This window comes from Chiloscyllium plagiosum, chromosome 23 (assembly GCF_004010195.1).
Source record: "Chiloscyllium plagiosum isolate BGI_BamShark_2017 chromosome 23, ASM401019v2, whole genome shotgun sequence".
Classification (NCBI taxonomy): domain Eukaryota; kingdom Metazoa; phylum Chordata; class Chondrichthyes; order Orectolobiformes; family Hemiscylliidae; genus Chiloscyllium; species Chiloscyllium plagiosum.
In genome coordinates this window covers 18637819-18660602 of record NC_057732.1, presented here as the reverse complement: position 1 = coordinate 18660602, position 22784 = coordinate 18637819, and the positions used below count along the sequence as shown (strand labels likewise).

Below are 22784 nucleotides of genomic sequence, written 5' to 3'. Positions count from 1 at the left end.
GATTCTGGTCAATATTTCCAATAAAAAAAAATTTGAGTGTGTGACTTCAAAATAAATGTAAGATCTATATATATCTTGGAAGAAGATCAAAACAAATTTGGTTGAAAAGTCTAACTGCACAACAAGAAACATTCTTCTGAAAATAATTATCCAATTATTCTCTCTCCCCTGAAGTGGAAAAAGCAGTATTACATAAGTTTTTTGCAGATTCTCAATTCAAAGAAAATAGGTCTCGTTTTGAAACACTACATGCTGGAACATAAATGCACTATTGTGCAGAAGATTAAAATAAAGTTTTTTCTCACGGTTGTCACATGGACAAATTCTTGGTCTCGGGGTTTTATGGAGTCCTGGATGAGCCAGTTCAGCTTACTGACTAGAAGCCACTTGAGATTAGGAGATGTCTCACAACTAGGTCACATACTCATTCAACGGGACATGGTTCTAAGGACTCCACGAGCTATGAAAAATAATAGGTCTCTAGGGAGAAGCGTTCAGGTTTCATGGTTAAGGAAATACCACAAGTTTGAAAATAAACAATAAATTGTTCTCACTCAATGCAGCATCATGTCAAGAGAGCAGTGTAAGTCTCGCTAATGATAGTTCATATGTGCATCAGTTTTAATGAAGCAAAGAGAGATATTAGTTGTTTAATCTGAACCTGTTACTGTATTTTATTCAAATTAATTGCAACAGGTGATGGTGTTTAAACTGGAGAAACAGGTAGTGCTGTGTGTGTTTTAGTACAGCCTTTATTCCAGCAAAGAAGGTATGTCGTCTCGTAACACAAAAAAGACAAAGAAAGAAAAGTCCACTCATACAGTCTCACAGACCAGATTGACTGGAATGTAATCCATCAAAAACCTGACTCAGGAAGCAAGAGGCATTGTAAAGGAGTTTATTTATTTTTCAAATAATGCTTTCTCTGCTTTTGTGTTACTTTTATTTCAAATTTATGCCACTATTACAGATGATTCTGAAAAGACTCACTGGTATTACAAGTTTGGCATGCTTAAAGTCTGTTGTAATAGATGTACAACCAAGAACACTGGTTGACCAAATTTGGCACAAATCAAATGTATAATGAACTGTGAATAGCTATATGATTCTCTGGTGCTGGTGTGAATGGAGGCATGACATTGCCATAATCATTGTATTTGAATAACATAACACATTGGAACATTAATGCACCATGTTACTGAGAGATATGGTCTGTATTGTCTCATTGCTGTGCACACATCTACTCCACTGCTGAAGATTTCTCATGTTGCATTTTTTTCGCACCAGCTCTACGTATGATGCCAACATCTGTCAAAATCTTGAATATTGCTCCCATATCTTCTAATATCTCTTGCATACTTCAAACAATAGGGAAAAAAGGTTTGTCATGTGACTCGCTTTTAACTCAATTTTTTTCTTTGTGCTTTCAATATGCTTCATCTCCATTGTATTATTAGTGTGAGTATGATCAGTACTCCTTTGAACTTGCATGCTACATCGCTCAGAAACTGACAAGATATGACACGTTTGCTTCCTCCACCCTGTGTTCTATCCTGGAACCTCACTTCAGCCTTTCTCTTGTACATCCTTCAAGTGTTTAGACTCAAAATTTCTTGTTATCTAATGATGACTTTGAGATTTGCTGCATTGTTTGCCTTAAATTTTTATTGTGGTCTCTTATTTTTGAGTCTTGTGTTCCGACAAATAAAAAAAACAAAGAGGGTAATGGCTTACTTCATACAGCTCATCTAGAGTTAACTATTGAGCACAACCAGTTTTGGGAGTCACGGTATTTTACAGCAGACAGTTCACATACATATTAAATGGGTCATTGTTTAAAAATAAGGGGGTGCCCATTTAAAACAGAAGAGGAAATATTTTGTTCATTCAAAAGTTTGTCAGTGTTTGGAAGTCCCTTCCTCAAAAGGCAGTGGATGCACTATCTTTACACATATTTAAGGCAGACATAGGTAGATTCTTGATCACCGGGGGATGAAAGATTACTGCAGATTTGCAGGAGTATAGAACTGAGGTTAAAGTCTGAACAGCTGTGATCTTATTGAACAGGGAGCAAGTTCGAAGGGCTGAGTGATCTATTGTTGTTCTCTGTTCATATTTATATTATTTTAGAAAATAGGGATGAATTTTCAGCCGAGTAATGATTGAAATATAATGTTGTCTTTCCCATGCCGTTACAAGTTATTAAATCATGCAAATCGAGGTCTTAGTTGAATTTGTTTTAATCATAACCATGAGAATAGATGGGATTAACTTCCTCTCATTGAAGGTTTTGGGACTTAGCTGATTTCTGATGAACTGAGAAGTCAGCTGCAGAATCATGTTGAATTTTGAGCACCACCTTTTAGTTAGGCTGTTAAAATCTTGGAGAGGATACAAAAGAGATTTACAAGAATGGTATCGGGTGAATTTGGAATGTTGCCATTTGCCCAGGGAAGGCTACGAGGAAAAGGGGTCAGAGTAAGTATAACTTTCTGGCAACCGGAAGGTATGGGTGAAATATAAAGTACAAAATAATGATAATTGTTCAAATTATCAGTGGCAATGGGAGATTTTAATCTACAAATAGATTGGGAAGAAAAATCAGAGACAAAGGTAGCTTTGATGAGGAGTTGATAGAAAACTTTTTGTTCTAGTTTATTAGAACAGTACATTCTGGAGCCATACAAGGAGTAGATAATACTAAACCTGGTACTGTACAATGAGATGGAATTAATTCATGATTGCACAGTGAATTGTCTGGAATGGACAGATTATTTTGTGGAGAAAGTAGGAGAAAGTGAAGACTGCAGATGCTGGAGATCAGAGTAGAGAGTCTGGTGCTGGAAAAGCACAGCCGGTCAGGCAGCATCCGAGGAGCAGGAGATCAATGTTTCGGGCATGAGCCCTTTATTTTATGGAGCAAGGTTGGATAGACCATGCTTGTATCTGCTGCAGTTTCGTGGAATATGAAGACTTGATTGAAACATATAAAATCTGAAGGATATATGTGGAAAGGGTGTTGACTCAATGTAAGAGTCTAGAACTCTGGGTCAGTAAGGACATACCCGGTTAACACTGATATGACGAGAATTTTTGTTTTCTTTGAGGGTCATAAGCCTTTCGACCCACCTTCCGGTAAAGGTAGTGGAAGCAGAGGCTATGAATATTTTTAAGGTAGAGATAGATAGATTCTTAAGAAACGAGGGATGGGTGCGTACAGGAATGTAGAGTATTGAGATTAGCCACAATCTTGTCGAATGGTAGATCACACTTGAGGAGCCGAGTGACCTGCTCCTAATTTCTGTGCATTAGTATGTGAGAAAAAGATCATACATAGTGATCTTGTTCGCTACTTAGAAGGGTTGTGGAAACAGGTTCAATGGCACCATTCAAAAGTGATTGGGGTAAAAAGCTTGAGGGAGGAAGAAATTACACAGCCATGATGAATGAGCAGAGGAGTTGGACTGGTTGCGTATCTCCACTAAAGAACTTGCTCAGACACGATTGTGTAAATGGCCTTCTGCACTGTACCTTATACATTCCTCTTTGTTAGCAATTCATGTTTTTCACTCAGTGTTTTAGTTGCACGAGTTTATGAAAAATGTTGTAAATGAATGAACATTGCAGGTACTGTCAGCCTGGAATTTCCATTAGAGTTTCAGTATACTATTTAAATGGAGAAAGTATGCAGAAATAAACAGTGTCTAAAATATAGAGGGTTGTGGAGGTCCTGGTACATGAATCACTGAAAGTTAATATGCAGGTACGGCATATTACAGGGAGAAAGCAATTCTGGATCTGGTGTTGTGCAACGAACTGGATTTGATCAGGAATCTCAAAGTAAAGGAGCCATTAGGAGGGAGTGACCACAATACAATAAGCTTTAATCTGCAGTTTGAAAGGGAGAGGGTAGAATCGGAAGTGACAATATTTCAGTTGAATAAGGGGAACTATGGAGCTATGAGGGAGGAGCTGGTGCAATACCCTAGCAGGGATGGCAGTGGAGCAACAATGGCAGGTATTTCTGGGTATAATGCAGAAGATGCAGGATCAGTTCATTCCAAAAAGGAAGAAAGATCCTAAGGGGAGGCAGAGGTGGCCGTGGCTGTCGAGGGAATTTAAGGACCATATAAAGACAAAAGGGTTAAGTATAACATAGCAAAGATGAGTGGGAAATCGGAGGACTGGGAAGCTTTTAAAGAACGACAGAGGATAACTAAAAAGGAAATACGCTGAGAAAAAATGAGGTACAAAGGTAAACTGTCAAAATTATAAAGGAGGATAGTAAAAGCTTTTTTAGGTATGTGAAAAGAAAAAAAATGGTTAAGACTAAAATTGAGCCCTTGAAGGCAGAAACGGGTGAATTTATGATGGGGAACAAAGAAATGGCAGAAGAGTTGAATTAGTACTTTAGATCTGTCTTCACTGGGGAAGACATGAGCAATCTCCCAGATGTAATAGTGGCTCAAGGACCTGACCTGAAGGGAATTTATATTAGGCAGGAAATGGTGTTGGAGAGACTGTTAGGTCTGAAGGCTGATAAGTCCCCGGGACCTGATGGTCTACATCCCAGAGTACTCAAGGAGGTGGCTCTAGAAAGCGCGGATGCATTGGTGATTATTTTCGAATGTTCTATAGATTCAGGATCAGTTCCTGTGGATTGGAGGGTAGCTAACGTTGACCCCTTTTTAAGAAAGGAGGGAGAGAGAAAACAGAGAATTATAGACCAGTTAGTCTGACCTCAGTGGTGGGAAAAATGCTGGAGTCTATTATAAAGGACGAAATTACGATACATCCGGATAGCAGTAGCAGGATAGATCAGAGTCAGCATAGATTTATGAAGGGGAAATCATGCTTGGCTAATCTTCTGGAGTATTTTGAGGATGTAACTCTGAAGATGGACAGGGGAGATCCAGTGGATATAGTATACCTAGACTTTCAGAAAGCCTTTGATAAAGTCCCACATAGGAAGTTAGTGAGCAAAATTAGGGCATATGGTATTAGGGGCAAAATACTGACTTGGATTGAAAATTGGTTGGCTGACAGGAAACAAAGAGTAGTGATAAACGGCTCCTTTTCAGAATGGCAGGCGGTGACCAGTGGTGTGCTGCAGGGATCAGTGCTGGGACCGCAGCTTTTTACAATGTACATTAATGATATAGATGAAGGTATTAAAAGTAATATTAGCAAATTTGCTGATGACACAAAGCTGGGTGGCAGGGTGAAATGTGAGGAAGATGTTAGGAGAATACAGGATAACCTGGACAGGTTAGGCGAGTGGACGGATGTATGGCAGATGCAGTTCAATGTGGATAAATGTGTGGTTATCCACTTTGGTGGCAAGAACAGGAAGGCAGATTACTACCTAAATGGAGTCAAGTTAGGTAAAGGGGCAGTACAACGAGATCTAGGTGTTCTTGTACATCAGTCAATGAAAGCAAGCATGCAGGTACAGCAGGCAGTGAAGAAAGCTAATAGCATGCTGGCCTTCATAACAAATGAAATTGAGTATAAAAGCAAAGAAGTCCTTCTGCAGCTGTACAGGGCCCTGGTGAGACCACACCTGGAATATTGTGCGCAGTTTTGGTCTTCAAATTTGAGGAAAGACATTCTGGCTATTGAGGGAGTGCAGCGTAGGTTTACGAGGTAAATTCCAGAATGGTAGGACTATCCTACACTGAAAGATTGGAGCGACTGGGCTTGTATACCCTTGAGTTTAGAAGGCTGAGAGGGGATCTGATTGAGATGTATAAGATTATTAAAGGAATGGACACTCTGGAGGCAGGAAGCATGTTTCTGCTGATGGGTGAGTCCCAAACCAGAGGAGATGTACGTTTTTTGTCCTTGGAAAAAAAAATAATAATTTTATTAGCCGTTCAGAGAAAGCTCACTTGACTTATTCCTGGGATGAAAGGATTATCTTATGAAGGAATGTTGAACAATTCAGGCCAATATCCATTGGAGTTGAAAAATGTGGTGCTGGAAAAACACAGCAGGCCAGGCAGCATCCGAGGAGCAGGAGATTCGGCGTTTCGGGCATAAGCCTTTCTTCAGGATTCCTGAAGAGAGGCTTATGCCCGAAATGTCGATTCTCCTGCTCCTCGGATGCTGCCTGGCCTGCTGTGTTTTTCCAGCACCACATTTTTCAACTCTGGTCTCCAGCATCTGCAGTCCTCACTTTCTCCCAATATCCATTGGAGTTCAGAGGATGAGGTCGGATCTTATTGAAATGTATAGGATCTTGAAGGTCTGGATAAGGTGGATACCAATACAATGCTTCCACTTGTGCAGCAGTCTAAAACCCGGGAAGCAGATCTCCCTTATAAGACAGAGGTTAAGAATTTTTTTCTCTCAAAGGGTCATTAGAGTTTGGAATTCTATTCCCCAATGGGTAGTGAAGATTGGACCTTTAAGTTTATTCAAGGCTGAGTTGTATAGATATTTGATTGACAAGGGAGTTGAGGGCTGTGGGGTGCTGACAGGAGAATGAAGCTAAGACTACAACCAGATCATCCATGATCATATACAATGCTAGAACAGATTTGAATAGACATCCCCCTGCTCCTATGTTCATACGTTCTGGTGCAATTCACCTAATATTGGCCAAGTCATTGCAAAAGAATAAGGAGCATAAATTTTGCTAAACGAAAATGATTTGCTACCACATTTTACACAGGTTTAGGAGATGTTGGGTTCCACATCTGCTTAAATCTGACTGCATCAGCAGACTAATGGCACCCAAGAACAGGTTTATGTGGTGGCTCTTAAATTTAAACTAGTTTTTTAATGTGTCAAGAAAATGAATATGCACCTTTTATTTCTTTTCTAAGTTTCCTCAAAGATCACTAGAAAATAACAGTTTCTAGGTATTTTCTCATCAACCTGTTAGGAGATGTTATTACACATCTCTGCAGCAGGTGTGACTTGAACTCAGGTCTCCTGGTCTAGAGGTAAGGACACTACCACTGCACCTACTCCACCCTAACAGCTTGTTTTTCCTTACTTGTCACTTTCAGTAATTCAGAATTGTATTACCCACAATGGTAAACTGGCAATGATTAAATGTGGGTTTTTTTCCCCAGGATAAACTCACTTTTACTCGATTCTGCACCAAGTTACGACACATGCCAGTTTTTAAAAGATTGGTTTCTAAAATGTTGTCCATTTGTCCATATTTCATATGCACATGAGTTTGCACAAAAACTTGAGAAAACAAAAATCACTCCTGAAAACTAATGTAATTTTAAAAGCAATTTATGCTTGTCATATACAAAGCCAATACTCATGTTTTGCATTAAAATAGCAGCTTCCCTGTAATTAAATATATTATTGTTCTCATGATATTTCAATATTAATTCATCTGAACTATATTGTACTTTCTGACTGTGAAAAGATTGATAGTTGGATGTTTGACTTTTGAATTTTGAGTTCAGGAATTCAGTGACATATAGTATTCCCTTTCCCATAGTATCATAAGAACAACCATCGAGTATATGAGATGACTGAGAAAGGAGGAATGAGAGGGAGCCAAACACTGAGCTGTAATATCACAAGTGCCATCAGATGTGTAATGGACTGGACTAAACCGCCTGCTGTCCAAAAATGTGCAGGTTAGGTGAATTGGCCATGCTAAATTGCCCGTAGTGTTAAGTGAAGGGGTAAATGTAGGAGAATGGGTCTGGGTAGGTTGCTCTTTGGAGGGTCGGTGTGGACTTGTTGGGCCGAAGGGCCTGTTTCCACACTGTGTAATCTAATCTAATCTAATCAAACCCGCTCAAAATATATTAAAAAGACAGTCTAGACCCTACCATTTTCTTATTTTAAATGGAAGTGTAAAGTGTTGCATTTTAGTTGCAAATTGATTGGTCAAAGTATTGACTTTAAGCAAAACAAACTTTATTTTTACACTAAAATGCAGACAAAATAAAAATAAAAGAATTGACTTAACTGTATTGAAATGCTTAACAAAATAATATATATAAACTATATATATTAATTGACTGTTCCAATATCGTAATATCCCATAAACATACCCTTGGTAAAGGCAAATTAAGTAAAAAAGATTGTCTCACATGCAATTATAGCAACAGGAAGAGAACCCCAGCTTTTAGCTGTAACAGAGGGAGAAAAAAGAGCTTCCACATCCAGCTTCAAGACCCCAGCAACTGCTGAAAGCTAAAACTAAAATCTTGGTTCTATGGGAGCTTGATCCCACCCATTCAGGCTGCCTCTATTGGTCCAACTTTGAAAAAATCCCCAAGGCCTCACAACGTATTTACTTTATTGGCGTCTCAACCTTTCTTCATTAAAGACAGGACAAAATATACGTCTCAAAGCCATACTTACATCATAGCAGCAAGACTTGAATTCAGTGTAATTCTGTCTTTGTTCCAACAGTGTTTGTTCAAAAGAAGTGGCAATGTATAGAGCATCTCACTTTGCAAGTTCTTTGTTTTCTTTACAAAAATCAAAATAGTCTGCTGGAAATATAAAGACACTAAATCCTTTAAGCACTCAATGTCTGGCAGCATCTATGGAGAGAAAAAGGGAGTTAACGTCCTTTCATTGGCCTGAAAAGTTACTGCTTTTCCCTTCCAACTCTTCACATGCCACCAGACTTGTTCCTTCTCTTCCTGGTTTCAACTTAACAGTGAACCTTGTGATAAGATGAATCCTCACCACAGCTGATCATATTGTGTGAGCTGTTGGGTAGATTCACTGTTTGCATCCTCTTTCCTGATAGGAAACTGCAGGCCTGCTTGGTCTGGAGTGGGCAGCGAAAACCACAAGAATTTCTTCTCAAAGCAAAATATTGTGGATGCTGGAAATTTGGAATAAAAGCAGGAAGTATTAGAGAAACTCAGCAGGGCTGGCAACATCTGTGGAGACAAAAACAGAGCCTAGTAGTTCTTTCCTCTGGCATTGAGCTTTCTGGCTTTATTTAAGAAGAAGCTCTTGGCTTAATGAAGATATGGTTTATTGCATGGTAGCAAGCAGGTACAAGATATGCTGATAGAATAGAATCCCTACAGTGTGGCAATAAGCCATTTGGCCCAACAGGTCCACACCAACCCTCCAAAGAGTAACCCACCCAGACCCATTCCCCTACCCTATATTTACCCCTGACCAATGCATCTAACCTACACATCCATGAAAACTATGGGCAATTTAGCTTGGCCAATTCACCTAACCTGCACATCTTTGGACTGTGGCAGGAAACCGGAGCACGATGTGATAGACAAAAGTGAGGCCTGCAGATGCTGGAAACCAGAGTTTAGATTAGAGTGGTGCTGGAAAAGCATAGCAGGTCAGGCAGCATCCAAGGAGCAGGAAAATCAACATTTCTGGCAAAAGCCCTTCATCAGGAATTTACAAATGTTAGGTTTTACTCCTTCAAGATCTGTAGTGATGCTTCCACCAAGTCCTTATGACCTCAACATAGTATGTAATGCTGAAGGTAACTCTTCACTATTAACTCTGCAGGGTGTTCCACCCTTATGTAACATCTCTTTTTGCTACAATGAAGCAGACATTTGCTAACATAACTTAATATGAACCATTGCAACATAATTCACAGTTGCATGCTGTCCAAAAAAAGCAAACTTCACTGCTATTAATGGATTGTGCAATTTTCATTCTAGTATTAAAGCAAATAATCTTTCATGTACTATTATTGATGTAATCTCTACCTTTTTCTTAAAGTGCTCACTTGAATGTACTTTCTGTATGGAGAAAGGTTATTTGCATCCTTAATATATTCCTGTCACATATGCTGAAGATAAAATTAAAAACTCTGCTCAGACATAATTTATGGTGTAGGAATTGGATTTCCCCGAATGGTTGGGAACAGAAAAGCATATAATTATGCCACAGATTGCCCAATAGTATGCAATCACCAGTTTTGTGTGCAGGAATCAATGATAAATGCATCTTCAATTTTCATAGGGAGAGGATAAACATATCCGAAAAGTACTTGGAAAATTGCATTCGTGAGTAGATAGATGAGGTTGCATCATATGGTTATTACATAAAAAGGTTAAAATGAGATGTACAACACTGCCTGCTTCCCTTATTGATCTTTTCCCTCACTTTCACTTTGTGTTGTGCCACGTGCATTGTGCATCCTGTGTAACTAAGGATACAGTCAGCTCACAGTGTAGGCCGTGAAACCTGGTGTTAGGGGTGAACAATGGTGACTTTTGGTTGACTCCTTCATTTTCCCCTGTGATGCCTTGCCACAATTCTGGTAAGGCTGAGATTAGAACACCGTTTTTATCAGTATTATAATTGAATGTCTAAAGTGCTGCCTAATCAGATAAATATCTCAAATATTTTGCCATCATTTGACTGAGTTTTACATTACAGTCGACTCACAGCAGGGGAGGCCTGAGCTTTTCCATTGGCTTTAAATAATCCCATGGCAGGAATATCCTGCTTCTAGGTTTCTTGATAAATTAATGAATGAACATGAGCACAACGGAGAGCTGGTCCATAATTCAGTAACATGTTGTTGGACACCATGCCATTGACTATAAAGAGATCCAGACAGAGATTCTCTTTCTAGAAGGCGCATGCCTCAGAGACCAAGTAGGCCTGGCTGCATGTGGTATCGCAATTCCAAAGCCCCTCCCCCAAGTCCCTCCTCCCTACCTTTTATCTTAGCCTGCTGGACACACTTTCCTCATTCCTGAAGAAGGGCTTATGCCCGAAACGTCGATTCTCCTGTTCCTTGGATGCTGCCTGACCTGCTGCGCTTTTCCAGCAACACATTTTCAGCTCTGATCTCCAGCATCTGCAGCCCTCACTTTCTCCTACATGTGGTAGAGTAGGTTCTGATGTCACCAACCTTCTCTTGTACAGCACTGCTCGGCCCCATTCCTCTTGTTGAGACATCTGACCAAATTAATCTGAATATATTAAAGTCTGATCAAATGACTGACACTCACCTTCACCTTGACCATGTTGCAGAGGAGCATGCACCATAGATAAGTAGAGTCTCAGTCTGCATGGTCATTAGCAATGCATAGATAAAGAAATATCTCAGTTATGTGATTTCACATGGCTTCATGGTAAACATCGTTCAATCCTGTGGACATGATATGAGCAAGCAATAAAAGCTGATGATCTCATGGTGAAGACTGAGAACCCTTTCACCTTGTCAATTCTAGATGGTATTTTCCATTTCTGACTGGTCCTGTCAGGAGCCAATGCCATAGGAAAACCATGCAGCTGAGGGAGCACTGTCATACAACTGATGTGCAGCCTCCACCAACTCAGACACACATCCACACGTGCGCACACACACCCACCCACATTTCTGCCCCATAGCGCGCGACACACACACACACCCCTACTCTCTCTCTCCCTCTCTCTCACACACACACCCTCTCTCTGTCTGTCTGTCTCTCTCTCTCTCTCTCTCTCGCCCGCCCGCGCGCGCACACACACACACACCCCTACATAGTAATCCAGAGCTGCAGGTAACCTGTGATCAAATCCTAGCATGGTAGATGGTGAAATTTCAATTGAATAAATAAATCTGCAATAGAGAACTAACCTAGCAGTTACCATGAAACCACTGCCAATTGTTGTAAAAACCCACTCAGTTCCCTAATGAGCTGTTAGGAAAGAAATCTGCCATTTTAACCTACTTCTGGCCTACCTGTGACTGCAGACCTATAGCATGGAGGTTAACCTTTAACTGCTCTTTAGACAATCAGGGAAGGGCGACAAATGCTAGCAAGTGATGCCACATCTTATGAATTAATCTTTTATAAAAATACTGGGGGCCCTCACTCCAAAACATTGGCCATGACAATTAGTGTCAGGGAATGAACAGCTTCCCTCCAACTTTGAAACCTCAGGAATAGATGTATGTAGGAGAAATAGCAAAGAATCATCATCATGTGGATGTTAAGGTGTTTAATGCTGTGTTAATGTGTTTATTTAATGTTCAGTGTTTACGTACCATAACCATCAATGTTAAGGTCTAATGTCCAGTCAATATTGTGGCTCATTATTGCATCCTAATTGCTAAGTAGCCTTTAAGATTGTGAAAAAAAAGTATGGTAAGAGTCAAAGGTGAACAGTACGTGTTGATCAGAGGGACGAATTATTGTGTGTGGATTGTTTTGTGTTGGAGGGCTTTGGTATTGGCTGTGGGGATATTAAGTGTGTCAGGTTAGTGGAAGCAAATCTGACTGAGTCTGTCTGTGGTACCCTGACAGCTTAGTGAGCAGTCACAATTGTCCTGGCAACATCATGATCCTTCTGTTGCTCTTCCAGTTCTGAGGAGGCAAAGTGGTCCTTATGTTCCTCCTCTTGCAGTTCCAGCCCCCTCCACTGCATTGTGTAGTTCAAGCCCAAGCAGGGCACTATTGCTGCGCATACCCTTGCTGATGCAGACTGAAGGGTCCTTTCAGATTTGTTCAAGCATCTGAACTGTATCTCCAATGCCCTGACAGTATACTCTGTGACAACTTGTTCTCATGCAGCTTGTAGCTCTACCGTTCTTGAGAAATAGAGGTAAGACTCTTCACAGTGTTATCAGCCACATCATTGGAGGATAATCTTTGTCGCCAAGTTGATCAGCTGATGCTGCTTGAATGTGTGAATGTTTATAAGAGACTTGGCTGCCACAGAAGGAAGGTACAGGTTGTGTATATAACGGGCGCTTCATCAACGCAAATTGGGGACCCTGTTTCTAAAGCATGAACTTTTAAAACATGTTGGTTGTAACATGATTATATTGCCAACACTTTAAGTGCTGTTTCTGAAGCATGAACTTTCTAGAAGGTGGGGTTGCACACGGAAGTACTCATAACGTTATAGAAGAACTGACTGTACCATGAAGCTTTCTGGGTACCTTACATACACATACATCACCATTTTTTGGTATTAGCATACCAGATGAATATTAATGGAGTGAAATCTCTTTCACTAAATATTGCTGGTTAATTAGACAGTGCTGTGAATGCTGCAGGGAGGGCAGTGGCATATGGTCTTGTCAATGGGTTAATAGTATAGTGATTTAGATAATGTTCTGGGGACCTGAATCCAAATCCCACCATTTGAGATTGTGGAATTAATAGTCTAATGATGACTGCTGTCTGTAAAACAAGTATCTTTAGGGAAGGAAACCTGCCATCCTGGTCCAGCCTACATGTGATTTCAGTCCCACAGCACCCTGGTTTAATTCTTAGCTACCCCTGAAATGACCTAGCAAGCCACTTCACCAACTGCTGCAAAGTCTCAACAAAGGAATGAAAGGAGATGGCCACCTCACATCAACCTAGGTTCTAGAAACAACATGGTGGACTGAGCCCTGTTGAACCTCCAATGTCATCCTTAACAATACCTGGGGACTAACTGGAACAGCTGTCAATGAGATTGGTCAAGCAAAAGCCTGCTATAATCATAGTCACCTAATCATATCTTAAAGACCACATTCTAGCCAATACCATCACCATCCCTTGGTATGTCCTGTCACACCAGCGGGTGGTGCTACAATGGTATACAGTTATCAGAGAATTTCCTATGAGAGACTTCAACATTGACTCTGGACCTCATGTTGTCTTATAACATCAGGTCAAACATGGGCAAGCAAACCTCGCACTCTCCTCCCTCAACCAATAAATCAGTGCTCCTCCATGTTGAACACCACTTGGAGGAAGAACGAAAACTGAAATTGCTGGCAAAGCTCAGCAGATCTGGCAGCATCTGCAGGAAGAAAACAGAGTTAAAGTTTTGATTCTGGTAACTGTTCATCAGGACTTGGAAGGAGAGATCAAAAGAGATAAGAATACAGTATAGAGTGTACTCTGAGTTGCTATACTCCCTCCCCAATGGCATTGTGGGTCTACTGACTGGGAATGGTGTCTTACCTCTTCATTCACACATGCTGCTAGCTGATGGTCTGGAGCTCTAATTGTAACGTGTGCAAAAATCATGGCTTGCTGATTTGAGCAAATCTGATTGCTGCTGAAATCTCGGAGCTCTCTCCCATTAAGGTCAGTGGGGATGATGTGCTGGTTATTCATAGCTCTGAAGCCTTGGTGACCTACTTGATAGATTTGTACACTGGATGTACCCTGGAGCAGAAGGCAAGGAGCCCATGGCCAAAGTCTTAAGTGCTGCAATTAGTTTAAAGGCTAGTGACAAAACTGAACTCTTTGTCCACCAGGTCCTGTTGCAAGAGACACCGACTAAACAATTCCTGAGATCTACTAAAATAAAAATGTAGGAATCCCAGTTTATACTGGACGATAGCAGCCTATGTTTGTTGAATAAATATGAAAACTGTCAACTGCGTTGCTTGTTAGTATGTAAATCACTTTTTAATGGAGGGTACTTGGTGGATTTCCAATTTAATTTGGATTGTATCAAGCATTTCAAAAGTGAAAACTATTGTAAAGGTCTAAATATAAAAGGTTTCATGTTGACCTTCAGTTTTGAAACACTTGCTCTTGTACCTTATAATTCAGGAGCGCCACAAATACGTTAGCTGTAGCTAAGACTGGACAACAGAAAATATTAACTTGACATTGTAGAAAGATATGAGTCCTCAACAGGGTAGTCATAGAGCAGACATGCTTGCTGATTTCAAGTGAAGTGTTTGATAATGTAAAATGCTCTCAAAGTCCAATTAAAGAATATGATGGCTTTTATGAGCATTGTTTTTGAAACAATCACTAAAATTTTGATATAGTAGAATTGTTTCAAGGAATACTATAATAGTGGGCAAATCCTTTCCTTGGAGATAACTTACTTAGATTTTCAGAAATTATTTAATAAAGTTTGTTTTGCAAGTAAAAAGTTTAAGTTCGTATAATTCATACATTTATTATACTAGAAATTGACTTTGCAATTGACAGCAGACAGAAGCACTAAATGGAAAGAAGTTCTGGGTAGGGGATAGCAAATAGTGGAGCAATGCAAGACTCGGTGCTCTTTCTAATATCCTTTTGCCGTGCAAGGTCCATTAATTGTGATCCCTTCAAGGCTGCACTTGGCCATATAGGCTAGGCGTGCATCTTAAAGGAACTGCTGCTTATCAGTAATTCATAACCATGCTGAAGCACACATTCCCAATTGCTGTGATTGCAATCTTGCTGTAGCTTACAGGGAACACCAATAGATATCTGTCTTGGGTGCCTGATACTAATTTAGAAAGAGCATTTGTGCTCATTTCTGACAGCATCAACTGATTTGTCCAGTGGCTAATTCAAGAGGAAGCAACAGTATTCAATGAAATTTGAACATTTGACATGAATAGGCAAAGGCATGAAAGCTAAGCATATTAATGTGAATAAATGCAAATTATGACACTTTGAAAGGATGGAAACTGTAGCAATGTGGGAACACTAAGAAAGGGTATCCATCAGCAAACCTGCAAAATGAGAAAAATTTGAATGTAATTGATCTTTTCACTAAAAGCATCCTGTCATCTCAAGAATGTTTGATTGTAAGTCAATTATTTTAACCTTGCATAACTCTTAGTTGGGGGTCACATTTGGAATACCAAAGGCATCTTGATAAGAGTTCAGAGGAGAGCATCAAGAATGATTTTTATGCTTAGATCTCTCATTTATAAAAAGGAAGTCAGAGAATCTTGAGTTGAACAAGAAAACTCCTGAAGCGTCATGATCCATCGTAAATATGTAGAAATTCATGAATAATGCCAACATAATGAAGATATTTAACTCAGATTATACCTGCAAAACTGGGTGAGCCTTGGACAAAGTTAGAATCAACAAAATAATTGAGAATATGGAGTAGGTACAATGTGAGTTGTCACTGCTATGTTAATTAACTAATTTTAACAGATGTGATTAAGAATAGAATTGAACATTAGAGTGATATGCATGCGCATGAATGCTCAATAATTCATTTAGTGCTGGGGTTATGGGATTTTACAAATAGATTACTGTCCTGTAGTTTTCACCCAATTAACTTGTGGTCTGAGAAATTCCAAAAGGCTCTGTTCATGTTCTTTATAATCGCTCAGTTGCATAACTGTAGCTAATACGTATGTTGGATTGTAAAAATGTGGAAGATCGCTAATCAACCTTAATGTAAAGTGAAATGCAGATTAAAAAATGAAAGGGTGCAGGATATCAGAAAGTCAGTTTAACCCATAATGAACGTTTGCACAGATTTGAATAAAATAATGAACAGCTTTTCTGTCCAATGACCTGTTTACTTCTCTATGATTCATAAAATCATTAAAAATACAGTCCAGGAGAATATCATTTGACTCCTTGGTAGTGCTGCTCTTCAATAGTTACTAGCTAATGTGGTTTGTCTTTATGATGTATGATCTTTACTTTCCTGAATTGTGGAAATCTCCCCTTGCAATCAGTCAACCTGTGATTGTCTTCACTCTAGTCAGGGTGAGTACATTGCAAGGGAATTGTTGACTGACTTCCTGCAGGTTTGTTCAGTCAGTCTATATTTCCCATGCTCCAGGGAGCCAAGCAATTTGAAGATTGGTTCCTTGCAGCAAGAAAACTTAGAAATAGTTGATTAAATTGTCTACAAGGGGAAACGGATCTATGTCAGTCCACAATTAAAGCCATGTTTTGAGCTTCCCTCCAGTCATTGTGAAAAGTGAATTTCAATATCTTGATGTCCTTTGTTCAATTTAAAAAAAAAAATTCTGAACACAGATACCAGAAAACATTTTATTCAGAAATATTCTTTACTATGATTTGTTGTTTCATTTGACTTATTTCAAACAAATGGTTCAGGTTTACAGAATCCAGCTGACACCACATTAGAATGTACATGATGAATTACTTGTGGTCGCTCTGATTGTAAATGTTTGTTTTCCATTTACAAAGTGCAATGACAAGATCTATGCACTTCCTCACTGAGTGTCAGTAAGTTTTAGGCATGTTATCTATTAGCTAGGTGATTGCAATATTATAATAATGTTTTTTTTTGCTATGAGTATTGTTCTTGAGAACATTCAAGAGGAAATCAGACAAAATTTCAAACAATAAGACTGCGGCAGTACAACCTGGCTGATGAGTCAGTTCTATTAATCTCTGAGAATTTTGTAGATTATACCCCATTGGAGTTCTTACTGGAGTTCCCACTGCACCGTAGGCACCATGTTCAGGAAAACCTGAAGCGTCCCCAAAAATGTAAATGAACAATTAACTTTTGTAAGCCACAGAGGAGCAGAGAGTGGTTCTATTGGATTCTGAAAGAATAATGTGGGTGAATATAAATCAATTTGCTCTCTTCCCAGATGTACTTGGATATATTTGGATCGTAGGTGGAAATCATCCCAAATTGAAATGGAGATTTGTACAATATATATTTGATGCATCCTCATTCAAGCAAGCTCATGGTGTCACATGGATTTCTTCTTGCAACTTCAAATATTCATATTTATTAATGATATAGATGATGAGGTAGAGGTACACACATCCACAGTTGTTGATGATACAAAGATATAAACAGCATTGTAAGCAGTGTAGCTGGTAAGAAAATGTAAGATATTGATACATTAAAGAATGAATAAAACTGTAGTGAATGGACTTCAACACATAGCCAAATGTCATCTCATCCAACTTGGACTAAAAACAACAGATTAGGATTCTTTCTAAATGCTGGAAAGCTTAAAACAGTGGAGCTCTGAAGAGTGTGTGACAGTCGAGGAGAGCCTATGTATACTGAAAATTGAAATTTCTTTGATAGGTACAAAATATAGTCAGAAAAAGCTATTGGAATTGTGGCTTGCATATTGGGAGGGCTAGGATACAAGGGACGGAAGTCATGACTCAACTATACAAAATCCCGGCTAGATCACGCCTCAAGTAGTTTGGGAACCACAACTTAGGCTGTATTGGTCTTGGAGGGAATGCAGAATAAATTTAGCAGAATGATATTGGACTCCAAGGGTTAAATTATGAGGAAAGGTCATGCTAACTACAATTCTGTTCACTGGAATCTAGAATGCTAGATATAATTAGAGCCAAGCTATCAGGTTTTTAAGAGGAACTGCAAGTTATATTGAGAGAGATTATTTCCAATGGGGAGACTATGGCTAATCCAGAAACCAGAGCCAGACCTTTCTAGAATGCAATTAGAAACTTGTACACACAATAGACAGTAAAAGTGTGGATCTGCTTTACTACTGAATCAGCTACTAATGCCATATCTGAAAACTACAGATGTTTATTAATCAAAGGTATGAAGATTTAGGGTAAAGACAAGTATATAGATTTCGGCTGCAGATCAGCCATGATCTCATTAACTGGCAGAACAATAACAAGTATACTCCTTTATCCCATGTTTCTGTCAGAAACTATTCTACCAACAATAAAACCTCCTGTTGGGCCTCAAAAATACTATGCTGAATCTTTTATTTATTCATGGACGTGAGCACAACTGCAAAGGCCAATATTTATTACCCATCTCTTGTTGCCCTTGTGGGCAGTTATGAGTCAACCACATTGCTTTGGATCTGGAGTCATATGTACACCAGATGAGGGAAGGACAGATCATTAGTGAACCTGGTGTGTTTACTCAACAATCAAAAATAGCTTCTTCTCACCATCATCGCTCATGATTCTGGATTTTTCAGAATTTAATTGAATTTACACTCTACCATTTATCATGTGGATTGAATCGTGTTTCCAGAGCAATAATGTTGGCTAGTTGATTACTTTTCCAGTGAGGTTACTGCTATATCGCTGTCTGCCCTATTGAGCTCATTTAATCTTCCTCTCAACTTGAAGCAAAACTTTGGATTATAAATGGCATCATGTCAAACATGGCTAATGCAATCTTCAGCTGATCACCTCATCCCTCTCCCCTTGGCTCATAATTCAGTACTCCTCCACGTTTAACAGTGCTTTGAAGAAATACTCAGAGTAGCAGGGGCACTCCACCATGTATTCTGAGGGACTTCACTATCGGTCACCAAGAGTGGTTCAGTGACACCACTACTGACCCAGGTGTTAAAGCCCTAAAGGTCATAGCTGTTAAACTACATCTGCAGTTGGTAATGAGTAAACCAACACGAAGGAAAAATATATTTGACCTCATCTTCACTAATCTGCCTGATATAGATGCATCTATCTGTGATGTTTTTGGTAGGAGTGATCACTGCACAGGGCTTGTGGAAACAAAGGCCTGCCTTCACATTGAGAATACCCTGTATTATGTTGTGTTACACTATCATCGTGCTAAATAGCGTAGACTTCAAACAGATCCAGCAACTTAAGACTGGGCATCAATGAGGTGCTATGGGCCATCAACGGCAGCAGAATTGTACTGAAACAAAATCTGTAACCTCATGGCTTGGCATATCCCTGATCAAGCCAAGGGATCAACCCTTGTTCAATGAGCAGTGCAGGAGAGGGCATGCGGGGAGTGCTAGTAGGCATACGTAAAAGTGAGGTCTCAAACTGATGAAGCTATAGCACAGGGCTATCGGCACTCACTGATATACGAGCGGTGGACTTACAAACACTTGTCCTTACTAGTGAAGTCCCACCTAAATATTAATTTTAAAGACCTGACGTTGAACGTTTGCTTTTACACATGAATGGCTATTTTATTTTGTACTGTATTGTGTTCTGACTTAGGTACAAATACACTTACAAACGCATTCAGGAATGGAACTTGTTAGTAACATGAGACTGTCTGTACATGCACACCAAGCACCCTAACCAGCCCAGTGGTAGACAGAGCTAAGCAATTTTACAACCAAAAGGGTCAGATCAAAGCTTTGCATTCCTGCAAACACCTGTGGACAATTAAACAACTCACTCAAGGAGGAAGGAGGCTCCATCAATGCCTCTACCTTCAGTGATGGGGGGAGCCCAGCACATTAGTGCAAAAGTTAAGCATTTGCAACAATCTTCAGCCAGAAGTAACGAATGGATGATCCGTCTCAACCTCCTCCAGAGATCCCCAGCATCACACAGGTCCGTTGTCAGCCAGTTCACTTCACTCTATGGGATATCAAGAAACAACTGAAGGCACTGGACTCTGTGAAGGCTATAGACCCTGACAACATTCCACCAATAGTACTGAAGACTTGTGTTTCAGAACTTGCCGCACCCTAGCCAAGCTGTTCCAGTACAGTTACAACACTGGCGTCTACCTGACAATGTGGAAAATGGCGCAGGTATATTCTTGTACATAGAAAGCAGGGCAAATCTAACATAGCCAATTTCCGTCCCATCAGTCTACCCCGATCATTAATAAATCAATTGAAGGTGTCACCAACAGTGCTAACAAGCAGCACCTTCTTAGCAATAACCTGCTCGCTGATACCCAGTTTGGGTTCTACCAAGTCCTGCTCCTGACCTCGGTACAGTTTTAGTTAAAATGAAATCATGGATAAAAGAGCTGAATTCCAGAGGTGAGAGTGCCAGCCCTTGACATCAAGGCCGCATTCGGATGACTTTGGCATCAAAGAACCCTAGCAAAACTGGAATCAATGAGAATCAGGAACAAACTCTCTGCTAGTTGGAGTCAGACCTGATACAAAGAGGATAGTTGTGGTTGTTGGAGATTAGTCATCCCACTCCAGGCCATCTCTGCAGGAGTTCCTCAGGGTAGTGTCCTCGGCACAACCATTTTCAACAGCTTCAATAATCATAAGGTCAGAAGTGGGAATGTTTGCTGATGATTACATAATGTTCAACCCCATTTGTAAGTCCTCAGATATTAAAGCAGTTCATGTCCAAATTCAGTAAAATCTGGAAATTATCCAGGTGCAGGCTGACAAGTAACACATAACATTTGTGCAGACTAAGTGCCAGGCAATGACCATCTCCAAAAAGAGAGAATTTAATCCTAGCAATGGTATCACCATCACTGAATGCCACCCACCACGCCAACCTCCCACCCCCCCACCCCATCAACATCCTGACCGTTGAGCAGGAAATGAACTGAAACAGCTACGTAAATGTGCTGTGGCTTGGCAGCACCTTCCAAACCCATGGTCACTTCCATCTCAAATGACAAGGACAGCAGATACATGGGAACGCCACCAGCTAAAGTTCCCCTCCAAGCCACTCTCAATCCTGACCTGGAAACAGGTCTCTGGTCTTTCAGTTCACTGGGTCAAAATGCTGGAATTCTCTCCCCAACTGAGTTGTAGGAATGGACTGCTGTGTTTCAAGAAAGCAGCTCACTACCATCTTTTTAAGGGCAACTAGGGATGGACAATAAACGCATGCCCCGGCAGCAACATCCCTGAATGAATGAAAAAGATGGGAAGAAAGTACAAAAAATAATGAGCCGACCTTGCATTTTACAGTGAAGCTTCTTATTTAACAACTTAAAATTCTACTGCTGCTTTCGAATTAAGGATCAAGGGATATGATTTTGTAGAGATGGCAGAAGCTGAAGCAAGAGTATTGATGGACACCTGAGAACAAGTTGCCTGCTGTGTCCCTTGATTGATGAGTGTTAGATGGCAAAGGGAGATCTGAAAAAAAATGTGGATTGTAGATCTGTGCAAAACAGCTGTGAAAGGGAACTTCTTTTACCAACCAATGAGGAATAAAGAGTCATCGAAACATGAGGCCATCAAATTATATCTGAAGGAGAATAAACAAAACTCTTGAGTTGACAGATGGTCATGTCAAACATGCACTACATTCCAAATGGTTGTGAATTCCACATAAATAGCAATGTTCGTGAGCTCAGTGCCAATAGGACAAAACAATAATTTTTCTTATTCTTTTGTGGGATGTGAATGTTGCTGCCAATTGTTGCTTATCCCTCAATTTTAGATAAATTGCTGTATTTCATAGTCAACACATTGCTGCATGTAACTGTTTGTATCATGGAAAATCCATTTTGACCAAGTCCTGGACTAATTGGATTGGGGGCAGCTGTTTGAGGGTCAATCCACATCTGGAATGTGGCAGCTTTTTAAAAGCCAGTTGGCCAGAGTTCAGGACTTTCCTGTGAGGATGAAAGATAAGGCTGGCAAGATTCGGGAATCTTGGATGACGAGAGATATTGAAAGTTTAGTTAATAAGAAAAAGGAAGCATAAGTAAGATCTAGAAAATGGAAATCAAATAATGCCCTTGAGTCATAGAGATGTACAACACGGAAATAGACCTTTCAGTCCAACTCGTCCATGCAGCCAGTTACCCTCAATAAACCTAGTCATATTTGTCAGCATTTGGCTCATATCCCTCTAAACCCTTCCTATTCATATACCCATCCAGATGTTGTGGTTCTGTTCGCCGAGCTGGAAGTTTTTGTTGCAAACGTTTCGTTCCCTGGCTAGGCGACATCATCAGTGCTTGGGAGCCTCCTGCGAAGAGCTTCTTTGATGTTTCCTCCGGTGTTTATAGTGGTCTGTCCCTGCCGCTTCCGGTTGTCAGTTTCAGCTGTCCGCTGTAGTGGTTGGTATATTGGGTCCAGGTCGATGTGTTTGTTGATGGAGTTTGTGGATGAATGCCATGACTCTAGGAATTCCCTGGCTGTTCTCTGCCTGGCTTGCCCTATGATAGTAGTGTTGTCCCAGTCGAATTCATGTTGCTTGTTGTCTGCGTGAATTCGACTGGGACAACACTACTATCACAGGGCAAGCCAGACAGAGAACAGCCAGGGAATTCCTAGAGGCATGGCATTCATCCACAAACTCCATCAACAAACACATCGACCTGGACCCAATATACCAACCACTACAGCGGACAGCTGAAACTGACAACCGGAAGCGGCAGGGACAGACCACTATAAAACCAGAGGAAACATCAAAGAAGCGCTTCACAGGAGGCTCCCAAGCACTGAGGATGTC

The 22784-nt window shown here is 40.2% G+C and overlaps 1 protein-coding gene across 18 annotated transcripts in view; it reads left to right on the top strand.

Moving 5' to 3' along the window:
- Nucleotides 1–22784, top strand: part of anks1b (ankyrin repeat and sterile alpha motif domain containing 1B) — an 813858-nt gene that overhangs the window by 632974 nt on the left and 158100 nt on the right. The window lies entirely within an intron of this gene.